General features: G+C 35.1%; 1 long non-coding RNA gene across 8 annotated transcripts; it reads left to right on the forward strand.

Moving 5' to 3' along the window:
- Positions 1-15,483: 15,483 nt before the first annotated feature.
- On the forward strand, positions 15,484-18,910 carry LOC133803495 (uncharacterized). Of its 8 annotated transcripts, none has more exons than XR_009877989.1 (6): positions 15,485-16,282; positions 16,373-16,513; positions 16,608-17,090; positions 17,161-17,679; positions 17,813-18,251; positions 18,354-18,910. It is a non-coding gene; the product is annotated as an uncharacterized LOC133803495 (long non-coding RNA). The 8 variants fall into 8 exon arrangements; XR_009877990.1 differs by having other exon boundaries at positions 17,172-17,679; XR_009877987.1 differs by having other exon boundaries at positions 15,486-16,282; positions 17,219-17,679.
- The last annotated feature ends 332 nt before the right edge of the window (positions 18,911-19,242 follow it).

A 19,242-nucleotide genomic window follows, 5' to 3' on the forward strand; every position in this document is an offset into this window, starting at 1 on the left:
TTAGCTCCTCCATCTGGGCTAGCCTTTCATTGGTTTGGTCCCTGGTTCCTTGGTTATTCTGAGGTTGTTCAACAGCTCCCATCCTATCATACGTGTTCGGCGAGTTGTTGTCCCTCCAAGTTCGAGCTTGGTTTTGTGGGACATTCCCGTTATCACGTACTTTGGAAGGAACTCCCCCTTGACGAGTGTAACTAACTCCTTCATTTCAGGCTAAATTTCATCTCCATGAGTTTAGGCGATCTCGCAGATCAGGCTGTGGATTGAATCGAGGAATCTGAGCCGAACTTAGGTGATTTCTTAGATCGCCTTCAGACCTGCCACTTCGATGGCTTTCAGTCCAATAACTTCCATTGGCAAAGCTCACTTCTCACGGTTGAGGCTGAGGCTGAGGGTCTAGATTATTGACACATGTTCGCAGGACATAAGTAGGAGTAGAAGGAGGAGGATTTCTCCTGCTGTCCCCATAAGCAAGAATGTCCCGTGCAGAACGAGGCGGTGTCGGATGTCTTATGGGCGATGGGGGATGCCTGACTGGGGAGGCAATTCTTGTCCCATCAGGGCAAACTAAATTAGCTCGCGGTCGCTCCGCCCCACCATTTCTAGCTCTTTGCGTCTGGCGATCCGATCGCGTCGCATGAGGGTTGGCTGGAATATGTTGTCTCAGTGAACCTGCTCCGACCCCTCCTCATGGGTCTCCATGGGTATTCCCAGGCACGTACGATGGTGGAATCAAACTTGGGGTCGCGATTCTAACTGATCGACTGACCTTCTGATGACCCCTGGGAGGGCCACTAGGTTGAGCATTTTGGCGATCTCGCGTTGTGGGCACAAAACTTGGGGTGGCAGTTCTGACTGACCGAATTGTTTTGGATCGGTTATTCCTGTGGGACTTATGAGACCCACTTTGCCTCTTTCTGACATTATCGTCGGTTGCAAAAGGGGGTAACCGAGCCAAAACCTCCTCGATTTGCCTGTTTTCCTTAGCAAGATGGCATATTAACTACTTGTTTTCCAGTTCTACTGCAGTTCAGTAGTCTGGATTTGGATTCGGTGGCAATGACGCCGAACTCCCAGTATCGTCGTGGCCCACCGGTTGCTTTCCCAATCGTTGCTGAACTTCAGGGCCATGCTCATTCGAAACAGCGGTATGGTGGGCCCCCTACCCACCAGGCTGTTCCATCTCATTGTCGTGCATCGAGCGAGTGACCGCCATGATGAGATTTGATTGGGATTTTGATGAAAGCACTAATCTCAACTCTCAATGAAAGCACCAAACTGTTGACGCGGTTTTTCGCCAACAGTGAATTAAGAAAATAACAAGGTTGAATTTGTGATTGATGATAAACCGAAATAAGAAAATAACTCTCAAGAACACTGATCTTTTTACGTGGTTCAGTGGTTAAAATCCACCTAGTCCACGAGTCTATATTATTACTGTTTTTCTCTCTCTATTTTGACAGAGTTTCGGTATTACAAATAATCGTCCCTTTTCCTGTCCAATATTCTCAATATTTATAGAGAAATTCCTTGGACAGGTTTGGGTAACCGCGTGAGTCAATCACGGATTTACATATTTATTACATTTAATATGAAATATTCCCATTTATACTAAGATATGATCTGATCGTGAAATAAATAGTCTCCTAATATCTAGGACATTAAATATCACAGGCTGGCCATAAACGATCGTATAAAGTATCTGGGTCTTCGGGGATCCGCGGACACGCCATATCTCCAAATTACCACGAGCTGGATATACCGTCAAGCTCGTACTATGGAGGTCGTATCTTATAAATATTATAAGCTTGGGCTTATCAATTTATGCATCCCTAGCTCATACAACCATCATGAAAATCGTGCTATCTACGTGGAGAATACATGGACTCCTTGGCTATTTCTTCCATGCATTTATTTGCCAACTGTACACAATCTAAGTGAAAGACTCGTGCTGAAATTAGGATACACAATGTTTATTTCATATTTTGAAAATTTAGATTAGGTTCCTTTCATTTGAATTTTGGTTAGATGTACTTGGAGCTTTTGAAATTGTTGTTCATCTCAGTTTATAATGATCTTATTGTTGGGGGAGAGTGAGATAACACCACCTCAAAAAATAGAATCTACACAAAAAAGGGATTGACAGAGACTTAAAAAATATTGAAAAAGAACTTGCAAACCCAAGTAGATCAATGGTGTTCTTCAACTTTGATGAAGCTTCAAAAACCCTAGGCAAAAGCACCACTTTGAGCAAACCAAAAACACAACACCAAGGCTTATACACATTGCAAAACACTGTCCTAATACTCTATTTCCTAGCCACCATGGATGCTTGAGGCCTTCTCTTAAGGAAATGAGGATTAATATTAAACAAGTCTTCAACTCTCAAAGTCAAGCACTTTCTTTGAGAGTTCTTGGAGAAAAACTAGAAATTCTTGGAGATAGAGAGAGAGAGAGAGAGAGAGAGGATAAAGAGAGATTGGAGAGAGTGATCAAGTCTTTCAAAACACTATTTTGACTCTTGTATAGAGTAGGCACCGTCATTTTTTCTAACCAGTAAGATGAGACTTGAAAAACACATCATTATGAGCATTTTACATAATTTCACGTACTGTAGTAGGCGATGCCTCGCCACTTGTGTGGTGACGTATCGCCACCCTCTCTGATTTTGGACACTTCCAAATGTCCTAAAAAAATCTCTAAATGCTACCAAACTTTTTGGAAACCCTTAGATACACTCATGCATAACTTTGGACCCAAAATTGTATTTTATAAGTGCCTACAATTGAAGCTCAAAATTCACATCTTCATTATGTGAATTTTACTAAGTGTTTATACCTTGCTTGTATTTTAACACTTATCGTTTTTATTTAACCAATCATAACACTTATCCATTTGAAACTTGCTTTTATTGTAAATGGAAGAATGCCTAAAATCTGAAGCCAAGTTTTTCTCTGATGTTATGTGTCGTGTAAATTGTCTATGAGCATTTCCATCTAAATTTTATTGAAAACAAGTTTGGTAATTGAGTGGTAAAAACAACACTTATACAAGAAATCTTTTGTCGTCCTTCTAGATAAGATTATAATGCTTATTGTATATCTGACTTTTTTCAGATTTCATGTTGCTCTTCAAGGTCAATATTTCCTATTGTTTGTTCTGAAGACTTGAGAAAATATTAGAATATGTTTCAAACTTGTTGCCCTTTGTAGCGACCAAATATTTTTATTATTATTATTAAATTTTGTGGTTTATTTGAATTTATAAATTGTTAAGTGTTAATTGTATTTGATTTGTTTGGTAGAAAATAAATTATTTGTATTTTGTTGATTTATTTATTTAGTTTATTATAAATATGAGTACTTGAGTTTTGGTTGTGTGCACCAAGGTCCATGGTTAGTAGAAATGTACCCTAGTACTTGTGTGTGTGCATGTGCATGGTTGCATGGTGAGCATGCAATAGTTTTTCTCATGCATTAATTTTTTTATTATTTTTAGTCTTTCTTTTATTTTATTTAATTAATTAAGAAGAAAAATAAAATGAAAAAAAGAGAGTGTGGGGCGTGTGGAAGAGAGGGAAATGGTGAAATTTCTTTTCCAATTTATTTTTTAAATTTAAATCAAATATATTAGTTATCTTTTTAGCTATATTGGGAAAGTAGACTTTGGAGGATTGATGGTGTGTGTGCTAGCCATGTATAGAGAAAGAGGGGGAGTGATGAGGGTGTCGGTCAAGGCAAGAGGATTTATTTTCCTCTTTTGTTGCCATGCCCTTGATTATGGTGAGGGAATTAAGGAAGGAAAATCAAACCATTATTGGGAGATTATTCCCCTAGGGTTTCGGCTATAGATGATAAAAAGGAGAGAAGAGGAAACCTCATGCTCATTTGGTATGCGGCCAACTGCACCATAGGTAGAAGAGAGAGAGAGAGAGCTCGTGAGCTAGAGAGAGAAAGGGAGAAAGAAAGAAAGAAAGGAGAAAGAGGGAAATCATGGAAGAGAAGGAGAAGAAGAAGAAAAGGAGTTTGCAATTCCCAATAGGTATGGTTTTTTATTTTGTTTTTGGTTTAATCCCCTAAGTATGGTTGTCTCGTCATTGCTAAGTTCCCTTCTCTTTCCTTCTTTGTGGTTCAAAAATGGTGATAGGGTATTCAAGGTGGTGGTACTCTAGTGTCCTTTTTGCTATTGTGTTCATGATCAACAATCAAGAGAGGTAATAGATTCTCTCTTATTTTTGTTTGTTTTGATGTTGATTATTGTCTATGGTTTTTAAATATGGATTAATTTTGACAAGAAAAGTATGTTAATATCTTGTTTATTGATGCTATCTTGGTATTAGAAATATGAGTATGTTGATCTTGATGTTGTAGCACCTAGGGTTTTCGAAAATCCTTGTGAAGCTCCTATGTTTATGATGCTATGATTATCTTGGTTTTATTATTTATGTATGAATAGGCAAGGATGATAATAGATGCATGCTAGGGTTTTATTTATTGTTTCGGTCTACTATTATATCTTAATGATTTTTCTTTTTTAAAAGCATGCAAATGAGTTGTTGTTGTGGGTTATGTAAGTTTCAGCCTAGGGCCTATTATTTTATTAATATGTTTTGATTTTCTTAGAAATATGCTAGGTTATCCAAGATTTGAAATGGGTATAAAGTTTCTTTAAAAATGTTAGTTTGGTTTTGTATGTAAAAGGTTTAGATCTTGATGCTTGAACTATGATTGTTTCTTGGAGTACATGAAATGATAGAAACATGCTAAGTGGTGATTTAAAACATGATCAAATGTGTATTTTTTTTTTAAAATGAATATGTTTGCTGTATTTTTCTTATTCATTTGAGGTAATTAATCAATAATTTTGAAAATGCACAAGTTATGCCTCAAAATTTTATTTTAGAACCTATATAAACTAAAGGCATTTTTTTTCACATTTTAATGGGACTTTTATCTAACTAAACACATGAAGTTTTTTTATATAATTTGTGAAAGAAAATATGTTTATGTCAAATTATGTGATTTTAAACAAATAAAATGCTTGTTAGAATTTTTAGTTTAGTGAAAGAAAATATCTCTTAAATAAAATATGTAAAGCATTTGCTCAAATAAATTTAGCCTTAGACATTTTGCATGAAAATGTGATTTTACCGACTTTAAGTTATGGAATATTTTAATCGAAATAATGAAGTTTTTATTTGTAAACTAATTAACTAAAGGGTATTATTTTTATGAGACTAAATATTTTATTTGAGGAAAATGGTGGAATAAAGAAACTTATACAATGTAATTAAAATTATGATATTCATGAAAATGTGGTAACATTGACACATTATTTAAAAAAAATAAAGTTAAATAGGTAATTTTTATTTAAACATTGATAAAGAAAGTGAGTATATATATACACATTTTTAAATTAATTAATTATGTTAATTGAATTATTTTGTGAGAAATAGAAAAGTTGTCATATTTTATTTTTATTTAAAATAATAATTGGGATTTTATTATTGTAAAGCAAATGTGGCTTGAGTGCTAATTAAATAAATAATTTTGTGAAATAAAATTTAGGATAAAACCCTATGACCTAAGGAGATAATAATATGATAAAGTTAACAAATTGGTAAACTAATTCTTACTCAATTTTTAAGAAAGTGGCAGTAAAATGAACAAGTAGAATTTATCAACTTCAACGCTAATATTAAGAACCATCTCACATATGAGTGTTACATGCAAGTTTATTTTTACGTTCAAGCGTACCCCTATTAATCAAAAATATGATTTCTATTTTGTAACTATGAAGGATTATTTAGTAGAATTGGCATTATTCTTTATGATTTTATATGGCATTGTTGAACGTTTGTAGTGTGGTGTAACATATGCCACGTGTGCATGGCCCATGCACACGTGGGGTATGTATGTTGGGCATGTGTAATCTTGCTTAATATTACGACAAATGTTTGATTGCGACTCTAGGCTCGTTGTGAAGTACCCCACACTTTATTTTGCTTGAACTTGAGGTAACGAAGTTAGCTAGAATTTTCTATGAAATATGTTATGAAAAGTATGAACTATTATGTTGCAAGAGCTATTGTGTTATGGAAACTATGAGCTATGGTAAGCTAAAGTTTTATGAAAAGTATGAGTCTGTTTGTATGTTGTATGAAAAGCAGTAGGTTGTTAGCGTGTTGAACGCGATACAACAAAGGAGTTACTAAGGATATGATGTAACTCTTAGGGCAGACGTGCCGAGGTTATTCAAGGAGCAGAGTTCTTGTTTACCTCATAGAGGAGGTCTTAGTGGTTTATGCTTTTGCTGGTTACCTCACAATGTGACATGGACAATAGGGGTGCCCAGTGACGGAGCCAGAAACTTAGCTCAGTGAAAACTTGAACTTTGAATAAATATTACTAATATTAGTAAAAATGAAACTTTGAATAAATATTACTAATATGAGTAAAAATGAATGATAAATTTATATCGTATATGTGTTAAAAATTAAAAATTATTGTTTGACAAATAGATATCTCTTCATTATATAATAAGTAAATGTATGCTCTATCATATTTATTTATTCATATTAAACTAAAAAATTTAACTAGTATGCTATTCCATCAAATATGTATACATACACATATAAAAATATACAAATAGATTGTTACTTAGTGGGCTTAAGTAGTTTAAGTGAGGGCTTTAAACGTGTAAGGAAAGTTATGTTTAGTAAAAAAGAAAAAGAAAAATTAACACATATATAATATAAGTATTTTTTTTTTAATTTCAGTGAGGGCTTAAGCCCCTTCTCAGCCCAAAGTGGCTCCGTCGCTGGGGGTGCCATGTTCACATGATGTATGATTATGCTTATGACTATAAAGTCTTATGAATATGATATGTCTATGATATGATTATGAATTGAATATGATATGGTTATGATATGATATGATATACCATGAGTTACGACATGTATGTAGTTTTCCTTGTGTTATTTTTTCATGAATTGTTGTGTTTTGTTTGTACTTCCTTACTGGGCTTTTAGCTCACCCTCTTACTTTTCCCCTTTCAGGTAGGCAATATATTTTTTCCTTGGCACGCACAGTGATGTGAGAACTTCTGATATCTAGGCATATATGGCGTGGGGTGTCTCATGAGCAGTTAATGATATAGAGGAGCGCTAAGAAAGTTTATGAATTTATAAGTTGTGGTTTATGTTTTATTTACATCAATGGGACTTATTATTTTATTTTCAAAGACTACATAAAGACACTACATTTTTATTTCAAACTATTGGGCTTAAATTTCATGTTTTGACAAGGCCCCACATAATTTTTTTCTCTAAAAAGGTTTTTTTTCCAATAAATATGAGATAAAAGACGTTTTTACAAAGTAACTAGTTAGGGCATTCTTACACCCTTTCAAAAGTGTCGTGCATGGGGTGTGTCCCATATACTAAGCTATGTTATAAATATAATGCATTATTATTATATTCATTGATCAAATAATGCATTATTTGCATTTGGATCAAACCTTTCGAGCATTTGTATATGAAATGAGGAGATGCATAATAGAAATTGTTGACCACGTTTTTGGCCAACGACGTGAGAACGTCAAAAACGACAAACCTTCAAGAGAATTCAAACGACACAGACGGTTTAATAAAGAAAGTAAATAACACACACACGATTTTTATAGTGGCTCAGCCCCAATATATTGGTAATAGCCTAATCCACTTAGAAATTTGATTATTTTATCTACACTCAAGATCAAATGAACCTGCGTCAACTGAGTTTCTTCAGTGTAAATTCTCATAATACAAAAGAGTTCTCTCTCAAGAAAAAGAACTTTCTCTCTCTAGAAAACTCAGACCAAAACTTCAAATTGCCCAAAAGTTCTTTTCTGATCCCATCAGCCATGTATTTATAGGCTTAGGATCATACATTGATATCCCTTAGGATCGGGATATTTTATTATTCGTATTATATTTAAATTACAAAAGATATTCAAAATGCAACAGAACCCCCAATTTGTGTGAAGAATGAGAGATTCCCGCGTATGCCCAGACCGATTCTTGTTGAAGCCGTTTCTGGGAATCTTGATGTAGTCTGCTCTACCTGATGAATATCATCTTCTGGTCGGCCATACCCTTACTAACCAGTTATGCACTTGCTGGTAGGACACCTACTTGTTGGACATATGCAAGTGCTGGTCAGACACATGCATGCTGGACATATGCAAGTGCTGGTCGGACACATGCATGCTGAACATATGCAAGTGCTGGTCGGACACATGCATGCTAGACATATGCAAGTGCTGGTCGAACACATGCATGCTGGATATGCATACGGACCAGGCCTTTGTCTCTCCTCGGACATGCATCCGACCAGGCACACCCCTGGCCCAAGTACACGCCTACTTGGATGCATGCGGCTGGCCATGCATCTCCTCGGGCCTAAGGTGTCTGACCGGACACGCTCATCATGGTACCATGCCATGCCTCTTCGCGGACACAAGGCACGCACCCTCCTCCTCCTCGGATGCCTCTCCTCGAGCATAGAGTGTCCGACCGGACACTTGGACTGCTTCTCGGACGCATGTCCGACCGGACACGCATCGGGCTCCTCGGGTGCACTTGGCTCGGACATGCCATTGCTAGACAGCAAAGTTACTCCTGGTCGGATGTAACTTACCCGGTCGGTCATGACACCTTTCAAGCAGTCAAAACTCTTCATTGATGTACTGGGCTACTTCTAAGCCAGATCACCTAACAGAAATGTCTCTCAAGTTTATTTGTGAACTAGTTAAGGAAGTGTGCTTCTTATTCCATTATCGATAGCAATAGAAAAAAATCGTTTAATAAATTTTTTGAGTAGTACCCTTTTTTGACCATCAATTAATAGGTTTTTGCTTGTAGATCAAAATTTCATGTGTTTCTTGTTTATGAAATGGGATATCTGAATCTTTAAAACTTGTGTACTCGAGTATAAATCTTTAATGAATTACTTTTAAAGATTGGTACACATTATCTCATGAATGTCATAGAAAGATTAAATTCTTACTAGAGAGTTTTGATATAATTGAAAATTTGTTACTTATTTGTGCATCAATCTATCTATAAGCAATGCTTGGTTGTACTTAGTTGTGTTATGATTAGGAATAAATATGTTCGGATCAAATTGTGTACTTGGTTTCATATTGATTGGGTTATTTGTGTTGTGTATACAGGTATCTAGCTCACGGGCAATGAAGAAGAAGCGTGGTGGGGGGATTTACACAATAGTGAGAAGATGGTGCAAAAAATGTTAGTTTATTTTATTATTTTGATATTTTATCCTACAATATTTTTTAATATATTCATAATGAAAACTTTACTTGTTATAATAGGGCAGCTCAATTGGATGAGATGAAAAGGAAACGACCTCAAATGGAGTCTGTAAAGTCCTTTTTTGGCTAACTTTATTTTAGACAAAATATTTTAAAGTTATTAAGGAAAATCAGTAGTATCTCCATATTGATTTTCGGTTTTATTTGGCAATATTTTCAGCTGGTTTTGTAATGTGAAAAGATCTTTAAGTGTGAATATATTTGTTGCCTTATTTATCTCAAATAATAAATTTTTGGTAAAAATATATTGTGCAAATATCTTGAGATTATTTTCAGGGATTATATGAGATTATGTCTATTCTGGAAATAAAGAAGGTGTCGAAAATGAACATGGTCAAAAGAAATGACCATGTTCGTTCTGCCAGATAAAACTGATTACGTTGCTGACTCATCAGTTTCCTTTTCCGTCGACACAGAATGCATCTGGCTGGCTGTTTTCCTAAATCAAAGGAATTCGCAAATTGATTTCAAAGATACCAGAAAATCATGGCCTTGGACGATTTCCCTTCCTATAAATACCTTGCCAAGGCCTTTGGAATTTTCACCTCTTCCATTTTCAATATTTGTAAACATTATTTTGAAGAGTGTCTTTATTTGTAGAGATTAAGTTTGTTCACCTTAATCTTTGTGAGAGTGCTGAGTGTACTTGTGGATATCTATCTAGTCCATTGTAAACAGATAGCGTCTATTGTGAACGTGTTCATAAGGATCTTCGGGAGAGGATTCTATCTAAGTCTCACTTCGGGAGGAAGTGTGCACTCGCTATTCTTTGAAGGGAGTTCAAGAGAATCAGCGTTTCATCAAACCAGATTCGTAGAGAAGAGTACAACAAGATTGCAGCAATAGTTTAAGAGGGAGTCTTACATTGTTTAAGTCAATGCTTTTGTACACTTTGTTTCTTTACTAATTGATTTATTCTCTGGGCGTGGCCCCTAGGAGTAGGTTATCCGAAAGGGTTTCTGAACCTTGTAAAAATTCGCTGTGTTCTTTAATTTTTGCACTGTCTATTTATTGTGTTCAGTTCTGTCGTGACAAGTTCGGATTCTGTTCCGACAGAACTGCTTTCTGTGTAAACAATTAATTACCATTCCGCATTTTAATTAATTTATGGTTTAATTAATTTGGTAATTACTAAAAACGGAATTTCAATTGGTATCAGAGCGGGTCACTAAACTCTTAGTGCGATCTTGTATTTTTCCGTTTGTTTTGTGCCTTGTGAAATGTCTATCTTTGCAGAAGGTAGATCTATAACTCGCCCTCCATTGCTGAATGATACAAATTATCCATACTGGAAAGTAAGGATGAAAGCTTTAATCAAATCCCTTGATGAAAGGGCTTGGAGATCAATATTATCTGGTTGGACACCACCTGTCGAGATAAATTCGAAATCTGGTAAGACACAGGTAAAATCTGAACTTGAATGGTCTAATGAAGAAGATAAATTGTCAATTTATAATAATAAAGCTTTACATGCAATTTTTAATAGTGTTGGTGAGAGTTATATAAAATTGATTTCATCTTGTGAGTCTGCCAAAGATGCTTGGGAAATCCTTCAAACTCAATTTGAAGGAACCACTGATGTTAAGCGATCTAGGCTTGTAATGTTGACCACAAGATTTGAAAACCTTCGCATGTCTGAAAAAGAAACCCTCACTGAGTTTTATGAAGAATTGTCTGACATTGCTAATGAATATTTTGCTTTAGGAGAAAAGTTGTCTGACTCTGTTTTGGTTAGAAAAATTGTTAGATCTCTTCCTGACAGGTTTCAATCTAAGATCACAGCCATTGAGGAGGTAAAGAACCTTGACACCTTGAAAGTTGAGGAATTGATGGGATCTCTTCAAACTTTTGAACTTAATCAAAAGATTCGCCAAGAGAAACCAATTGATGTGAATGCGAAATCGATTGCCTTGAAATCTTCCAAAGAGAAAATGGAAAGCTCAGATGAGGAAGATGATGATGAAATGATCTTGTTATCGAAAAAATTTAAGAAGTTTATGAAAAAGATTGGTAACAAGAAAAACATGTCTAAATCCTCCAAAGGTAATAATTTTTCAAAACATTTTGAATCTACTAATAAAAAAGGTATTCAATGCAGGGAGTGTGAAGGTTTTGGACATATTCAAGCTGAATGTGCCAATACCTTAAAGAAAAATAAGAAGGTCATGGCAGTCACTTGGAGTGACCAAGACTCTGAAAGTAGTGATGAGGAAGAAAAGTCTAATCTTGCCTTAACTTCTGTTTTTTCTTGATTACCTCCTTCTGTGCAGGTGAATGAGAATCTTGTTTGTTTAAATAATACTATTTCAACAGATGAGGGTTCCCATGGTGGTTCAGATGAATCTGATTTGGATGAGGATTCTTTGAAAGAATCATACAAAAACATGTATGATCAATGGTTGAAAGTATGTTCAGATAATCGTTTGATGGCAAACAATAACAAAGTTCTCGAGAATATAAAATCTGGTCATTTTATTCCAATTTGCAATTTCTGTGGAGTGAAAGGTCATATTCGACCTAAATGTTTTACCTTGATGAATTTTCTTCACAAAAATTACTTTATTCATCATGGTAATTTGAGACAAATGACATTGAAGAAAAGGACTCCACCTAAGAAAGTTTGGGTGAAGAAAAATAAATTCAAATGTCTTGCTGCCTTTACTTGTCTTACAACATGTGCTTCTAATTCTTGGTTTTTTGATAGTGGTTGTTCTAGGCATATGACAGGTAACAAAAGCATACTCACTGACTTCAAGACATTGAAAAATGGGGAAGTCACATTTGGAGATGGTAAGTCTTGTAAGGTACTTGGTAGTGGCACTCTAAATTCTGAAGGACTACCAAAGTTGCAAAATGTTCTTTTGGTTGATGGACTTAATACTAATCTAATTAGTATAAGTCAAATTTGTGACCAAGACTTGTTTGTAAATTTTTCTCTTGATAATTGTTTTGTGCTTGACCAAGATGGAAATTGTGTTTTGAAGGGTTATAAATATGTCGATAATTGTTACACATTATCTCAATCACACAATTGTCACACAATTACAAGGAGTGATACTAATTTGTGTCATGAAAAATATGATCATGTGGATTGTGAAAATTTGAGAAAAATTGGAAGTATGAGTCATGTTCATGATTTACCGATTTTAAGTAAATATTCTTTTGGTAAATGTGAACCAGGTCGATTGGGAAAACATTTGAAAATTTCCCATGAAAAATGTTTTTGTGTTGATGATGTGTCTCGACACACTGAGGATCTTGTTGAAAATAAAACTTTGGTCTTAGAATATATTGAGTGTGACAAACAAATTGCACATATTTTCACAAAAGCCCTTGATACGGTCAGGTTTTATTCCCTCAGGAAATCCTTGGGGGTTTGTACTAATTAAATATTGTTTGTGTTGTGCCATATCCCTGTGCTAGAAAGAGTTGATTGATGTCTTCTTGTTCTTGTCCAAATAGAAAGTCTCAAACATTATGACAAAACGTATTTTTACTACTTGTTAGAATTTATAGTTAATATATATCATGCACATTTTTTTTAAATAAAAAATCAAAATAAATAGTCCTTCCAATTAATATTCTTCCAAATCAATCTGTGTTTGTAGTGTATGAGCATTTGATCCTTAAAAGTATTTTCAGGCTCCATCTTAGAATAGAGCTACCTACACTGTTGTGTAAAATGTTATCTTTGAGTAAGTTGGAACTATGTAACTAAAAATTATGTAGAAGATACTCTACCACTGATAAATGCAGCCTTCAGTATAGTGTGAAAGCGTCTAATTTGGGTACTCTTTGAGAAAAAGGCTAAAAATTGCCACATAGGGCAATGACCCTGAAAAAGGCTAAAATTGCCATACAGGGCAATGAACTCTGCTTTCACAATCACACACAAATGCTTAAGATATACTGTTGAAAAATTTGTAACTCTCATACACACTTATTAATTTGGATAAAATATTTTTTGTGTCAGGAGTACATATTTTGTGATTTAAAAAAAAAAAGCATGATTTATATTAAATATATTTTCTAACCTTATAGTAAAAATATGTTAAGAATTAATGTTTGTTACTTTCTCCAATGACAAGGCACGAAGACATTGGGCACAATCAGAATAGGATATTTTTGGTACTTTTGTTTATATATTATATTATATAAAAAAATATAAAATAAAAAAAAAATACTTGACCGTGGCTATCAAGAAAGGGAAACTGTGGTAATATGTTGTTTTTTGTTTTGTCACTTATTATATTATTTGACATCAAAAGTTTCTATTTTTGGTTTATTTTCCTTAACTGTGCAAAGTTTTTTTTTGGGATATCAATTCATTCATTTGGTCTTGAAAAGGAATAAAATCAAATCCCTGAGTGTCATTTTCTTCTCTTTATAATCGGTCAAAGAGAGACTCATTTTCTCATTCTTTCAAAAAAAAAAAAATCTCTGTTTTTGCTTGTTGCATCTATGGTGAAAACTTGAGGCGTTGGAGTACATGCATTTCCCATTGGTAACAACCGTCTCGGTCACACAAAGAAGGCTTGAAAAATTGTGTTGTCATTGTCTTTTGGTTTTTTTTTTTTTTTTTGATAGACAAAGAGGTGGAGTAGTTGTTTAACTCTTTGGATTGTGTTTTGTGTTTGTTTTACTCCGTTGGCTTATTGATAGACAACAAGGGGAGTAAAAGATTCATTTTGATCGGTTTATCTTGTTTTATGTTTTGATCCTTGTTACTTTTGAGATGCTTTTCGCAGGGGGAGTAATGTAACATTACTATTTGCTCTAATCTAGTTTGTCTTTGCAGGATCTTTCAAAATAAACTCTTAAAATATTTTTGTCTATCAAGTTGCCAAAGGGGGAGATTGTAAAGTCCTTTTTTGGCTAACTTTATTTTAGACAAAATATTTTAAAGTTATTAAGGAAAATCAGTAGTATCTCCATATTGATTTTCGGTTTTATTTGGCAATATTTTCAGCTGGTTTTGTAATGTGAAAAGATCTTTAAGTGTGAATATATTTGTTACCTTATTTATCTCAAATAATCAATTTTTGGTAAAAATATATTGTGCAAATATCTTGAGATTATTTTCAGGGATTATATGAGATTATGTCTATTCTGGAAATAACGAAGGTGTCAAAAATGAACATGGTCAAAAGAAATGACCATGTTCGTTCTGCCAGATAAAACTGATTACGTTGCTGACTCATCAGTTTCCTTTTCCGTCGACACAGAATGCATCTGGCTGGCTGTTTTCCTAAATCAAAGGAATTCGCAAATTGGTTTCAAAGATACCAGAAAATCATGGCCTTGGACGATTTCCCTTCCTATAAATACCTTGCCAAGGCCTTTGGAATTTTCACCTCTTCCATTTTCAATATTTGTAAACATTATTTTGAAGAGTGTCTTTATTTGTAGAGATTAAGTTTGTTCACCTTAATCTTTGTGAGAGTGCTGAGTGTACTTGTGGATATCTATCTAGTCCATTGTAAACAGATAGCGTCTATTGTGAACGTGTTCATAAGGATCTTCGGGAGAGGATTCTATCTAAGTCTCACTTCGGGAGGAAGTGTGCACTCGCTATTCTTTGAAGGGAGTTCAAGAGAATCAGCATTTCATCAAACCAGATTCGTAGAGAAGAGTACAACAAGATTGCGGCAATAGTTTAAGAGGGAGTCTTACATTGTTTAAGTCAATGCTTTTGTACACTTTGTTTCTTTACTAATTGGTTTATTCTCTGGGCGTGGCCTCAAGGAGTAGGTTATCCGAAAGGGTTTCTGAACCTTGTAAAAATTCGCTGTGTTCTTTAATTTTTGCACTGTCTATTTATTGTGTTCACTTCTGTCGTGACAAGTTCGGATTCTGTTCCGACAGAATTGCTTTCTGTGTAAACAATTAATTACCATTCCGCATTTTAATTAATTCATGGTTTAATTAATTTGGTAATTACTAAAAACAGAATTTCAGAGTCTTTGTTGAGGGAACAGAAAAAGCTCAAAATTGCATCGATATGTCATCATATTACTGAGGATTTTTTTATTGAGGCTTATTTTTATTGAGGTGTAGATTAATTTGGGTTAGTAATGATTTTTTTATTTTTTGTGGTATAATATACTTAGATGCGAAAAAATCTTGCTAGGAAATAGAAGACATCTTTTAATACTGCTTCAACAAGTGTCATAAGAGAAAGCGTGGGAACACATCGATTCTAATGATGAAATCAGTGATGATGGTGATACCGACACTGATTTTGAAGATGAAGATGATTGTGTAAATTTTTTACCCCGACAAGAGGTTGATTCCGGAAAACAGGTAGAGCACAACCTTATTGTGACTAGATGCTCGTTTGAAAGGGTCAACCGTATTTTGTGTAAGATATCTGAGGCGCGGAAATAAATGGTGAGAGCTACTGGGTTTGGGGCATTTCTCAGGCAAGATTTCCCAAATATATGCACTCCTTTAGTGTAGTGGCTAATTAAAAATGTCGATGTGGTCATAACATTTTGAATATCTATGGGAAGGGGTTGCACATGTCAGGGAAGATATTCTAGTAGGTGATGTGTGTACCTGATGGCAGTGAAGAGGTTCAACCTACGTTGAGGGCTTCGGTTTCAAAGTTGAAATCTACTTGTCTTAGTATAAATAACTGTGTCGAACTGATAGCTTTAGAAGCACAGTTGGTCGATTATGAAGCCCCTGATGATTTTTCTTAGCTACTATGGTTATGGTCATAGTTGGGAGCGTATTGGTGCCAGGATCTGGAGGGCAGTTTCGTACTGGATACATAAATGTTGTAACTGACCCCAGAAGAATTAGTTACAAAATCTGGGCAACACATAGCTACCGCGAGATTATAAAGTCTATTTCCAAGTATCAGGCTAGGAAGTTGACTCACATAATCGAATGCACGACTTTCCTCCAAGTTAGTTTAATGTCATTAGTTTTTTTTATTATTTTTGCCATTTTTGAATTGGTAATTAATAGTTAATGTCTGTTATTATTTTAAATGCAGCTTATGTATATGCACCATCTTGAAGTGCCCAGGGCGTTTTTTGACCGGTCCATTGCACCAATATATTATTGGACCGATGAAGCCTTTAGGGATCAGAAGGTTTATATCATGGCCAATGGTGGCTATAGTGGCATGAAAAAGGTATGGTGTTAGTATCTGTTGTTAGTGAGAATGGATCGTGTTCATATTGCATTTTCCAACAAGTCTTAAAATTTAGTTTAACTATGCATCCCAGAGTTGTGGATGTGGCACTTCCTCAGGCGAGTGAACCATCGAGTGGGATGGAACATGGTGCAATAATGCTAGAGAAGGTGACTAAACTTGGTCATCAGTTGGAAGTAGTGATTGCATTATTGGTTGTTCTACCAGAGACTATCAAGAGTATGGTATTGAGGAAGGACAGTGGTTTGTGGGAGAATCTACAACTAGAACCTTCTGTTGAAGTAAGAGGCAAGCCTAAGAGTGGAGATGAAGGAGTCGATGTCTGAGAGGCAAACGATGCAGCTAAGGAAGTCCCTGAAATTGTTGATCTTACACAGGTTGCAATCAAAAGTACTTCTATGGTTCCAGATAGAAGCACTATTGTTATACCGCCAGAACCAAGATTTTAGGGTGTTGAGGGATACAGGGAATTATGTTCAAGTGGTGGTGTGATGGTAGGACCTTTCAGACTCTCTGCATCAGTGACAGAACAGATGTATAAGTTGGCGGAGTACTGGTATAACCCTATCCTTAGTGATATGTAAGTCTTGCCTCATGTTCATATTTATTTGTAGTTGTTGTTTTAGCTTCTTTGTAGGCTTTATATTTCATTGGCATATACAAGAATTTGTTGTGTGACTACAGCAACTTGGAAGTGGATCGTCACTGCATGTGATCAATGTAGCCCGACCAATGGATTCTTGAGGAGGCAAGTGTTTTATGTGGATGAAACTTGTTCTTTTTGTTTTGTGACCATTTTGATCATTTGGGGACATTTTATTTAATTCAATTTGTTTTTGGAGCTAATTACATGCTACACCAGAATATTGACAGTGGAAGAGAATAAGAAATATGGACCTGGGGAACCCCATAGAGTTTGGCTCATGACAGCTAGGATTTCTATGAGTTAGAATATAATTGTTTTGGAGGCCTTGGTTTTTTTATGTTTAGCTTTAGGCCTATATATGTTGAAGTTGATCATGATTCTTTAAATTCTTTTTTTTTCATAGGCAAAACAACTAACCAAACACTACCGAATTGACCTTGCTGCTCGTGATGGAAACTAGGTGAAGCATCATTTTGGGAATTTTAAATTTTGTTGCGAGGTTATTTCATTTCATTCACTTTTATTTAAATATATATATATATATATTCGAGTTAAATTGGTCAACAAACTATTTCAATTGTGAGTGAAGAATTGTCAAATGACATTAGTCATTTTCTTTAACATTTGTGTAGATGGTTTACCTGTTTAGAGTGACTTCTTATTAGAGAATCGGCATTGGTTCGCAGTTCGGGTCAATCTCAAAACCACTCTTGTGAAATTTTGGATTCCAGCCTCAGTGATGAAACCAAGCTAGAGCGATTGGAGCAGACAATTGAAATGATAACTGTCTAAATTATGAATTTCTATATGCCATTTTTATTTTTTGTTAAGACATTACAGCTCCATTCTAAATATGGGATATATTTTTAATAAATGCAGTTGACTACCCTGGATGAGTTATTTGCATTTGACATTGCTGCCACAAGGGGAAGTGGGGAATCTATTAAGTTCTCTGAATTTCATAAGTCCTTTCAAGAGGGTCTACCCCAATAAACAAATTTGAATGATTGTAGTGTTTTCATTATGACGTATATGGAGGAAATCAGTCAGGGAAACGCCATTGCCTACGAGGTATTTTTCATGGCATTGTTCATTTCTGATTAATTTGACATTCAATCTGTAATTGAGGCAAGAAGCTCTTACTTAATAATCTTTTCTATTCAATATTTACAGTTCATGTGGATGCTGAAAGATATAGGCTTTGAAATCTCATTGTTGGCCATGAACTCAATAAATTGGGGGAGATAGTTAGGGTCGAAAGTGATGACCATTTTCAGTGTAATATTGCTGAGAACAGTGGTGAAACAGGGCTATCGCTTACTGAGAAAGAGACTATTGGTCGCAGGGAATCCCTTGGAAATCCCACTAGAGACAAGGCCAACAGTCGCTTCTCAAACAAAAAGTCCAGAAGCAAGAATATGATTCTTGTCGTGTCATCACGGACAAGGAGTCGTAAGAAGGCTGTGCGAGGTAACTGGATGTCTGAAAAGCAAGAAAGGTTGAATATGTCCTAAATTGGTCTTTTATTTTATGAGCACAGGTCCTTCTGAACAAACTGATAATCGGACAACTACTTACTTTTGTGAACCTCCTAGATATTGTTCCATATTTTATGATGTTGAAGTTTTTAAAATATGGGACACCTAGTAAATTAATATTTTGCTTGTTAAGGATAATGATGGTAATACCAAGCTTTAGTTTATCGTATTAGTAGAACTTGCAACTTTATTGCGCACAATCTTTCTCTTTGGTTTAAACTTAGTTACTCTATTGAAATCATTCGGACAGAGAATGCCCCTGAGGGGGTCTTTTGTAACTCTTCCAAATGATCTCTTCCCTAGATTATACTCTTCCCTTTTTCAATATAGTTGCAAAAACATTTCAATAAAAAAAAATGTTGCTTTCTATTGAAGCTTATCTTACACTTTCATTGAGGCCCTTTCGCACACTTATTTTATATTCAATGAATTCAATTTAGCCACATATCTAAAAGATCAAACCACTTTGTGAAACTGTTTACCCAAAAAAGGCTATTGATGATGTGGCAAAGATTTCTCACACG

This window comes from Humulus lupulus, chromosome X, assembly GCF_963169125.1.
Source record: "Humulus lupulus chromosome X, drHumLupu1.1, whole genome shotgun sequence".
Taxonomy (NCBI): Eukaryota; Viridiplantae; Streptophyta; class Magnoliopsida; order Rosales; family Cannabaceae; genus Humulus; species Humulus lupulus.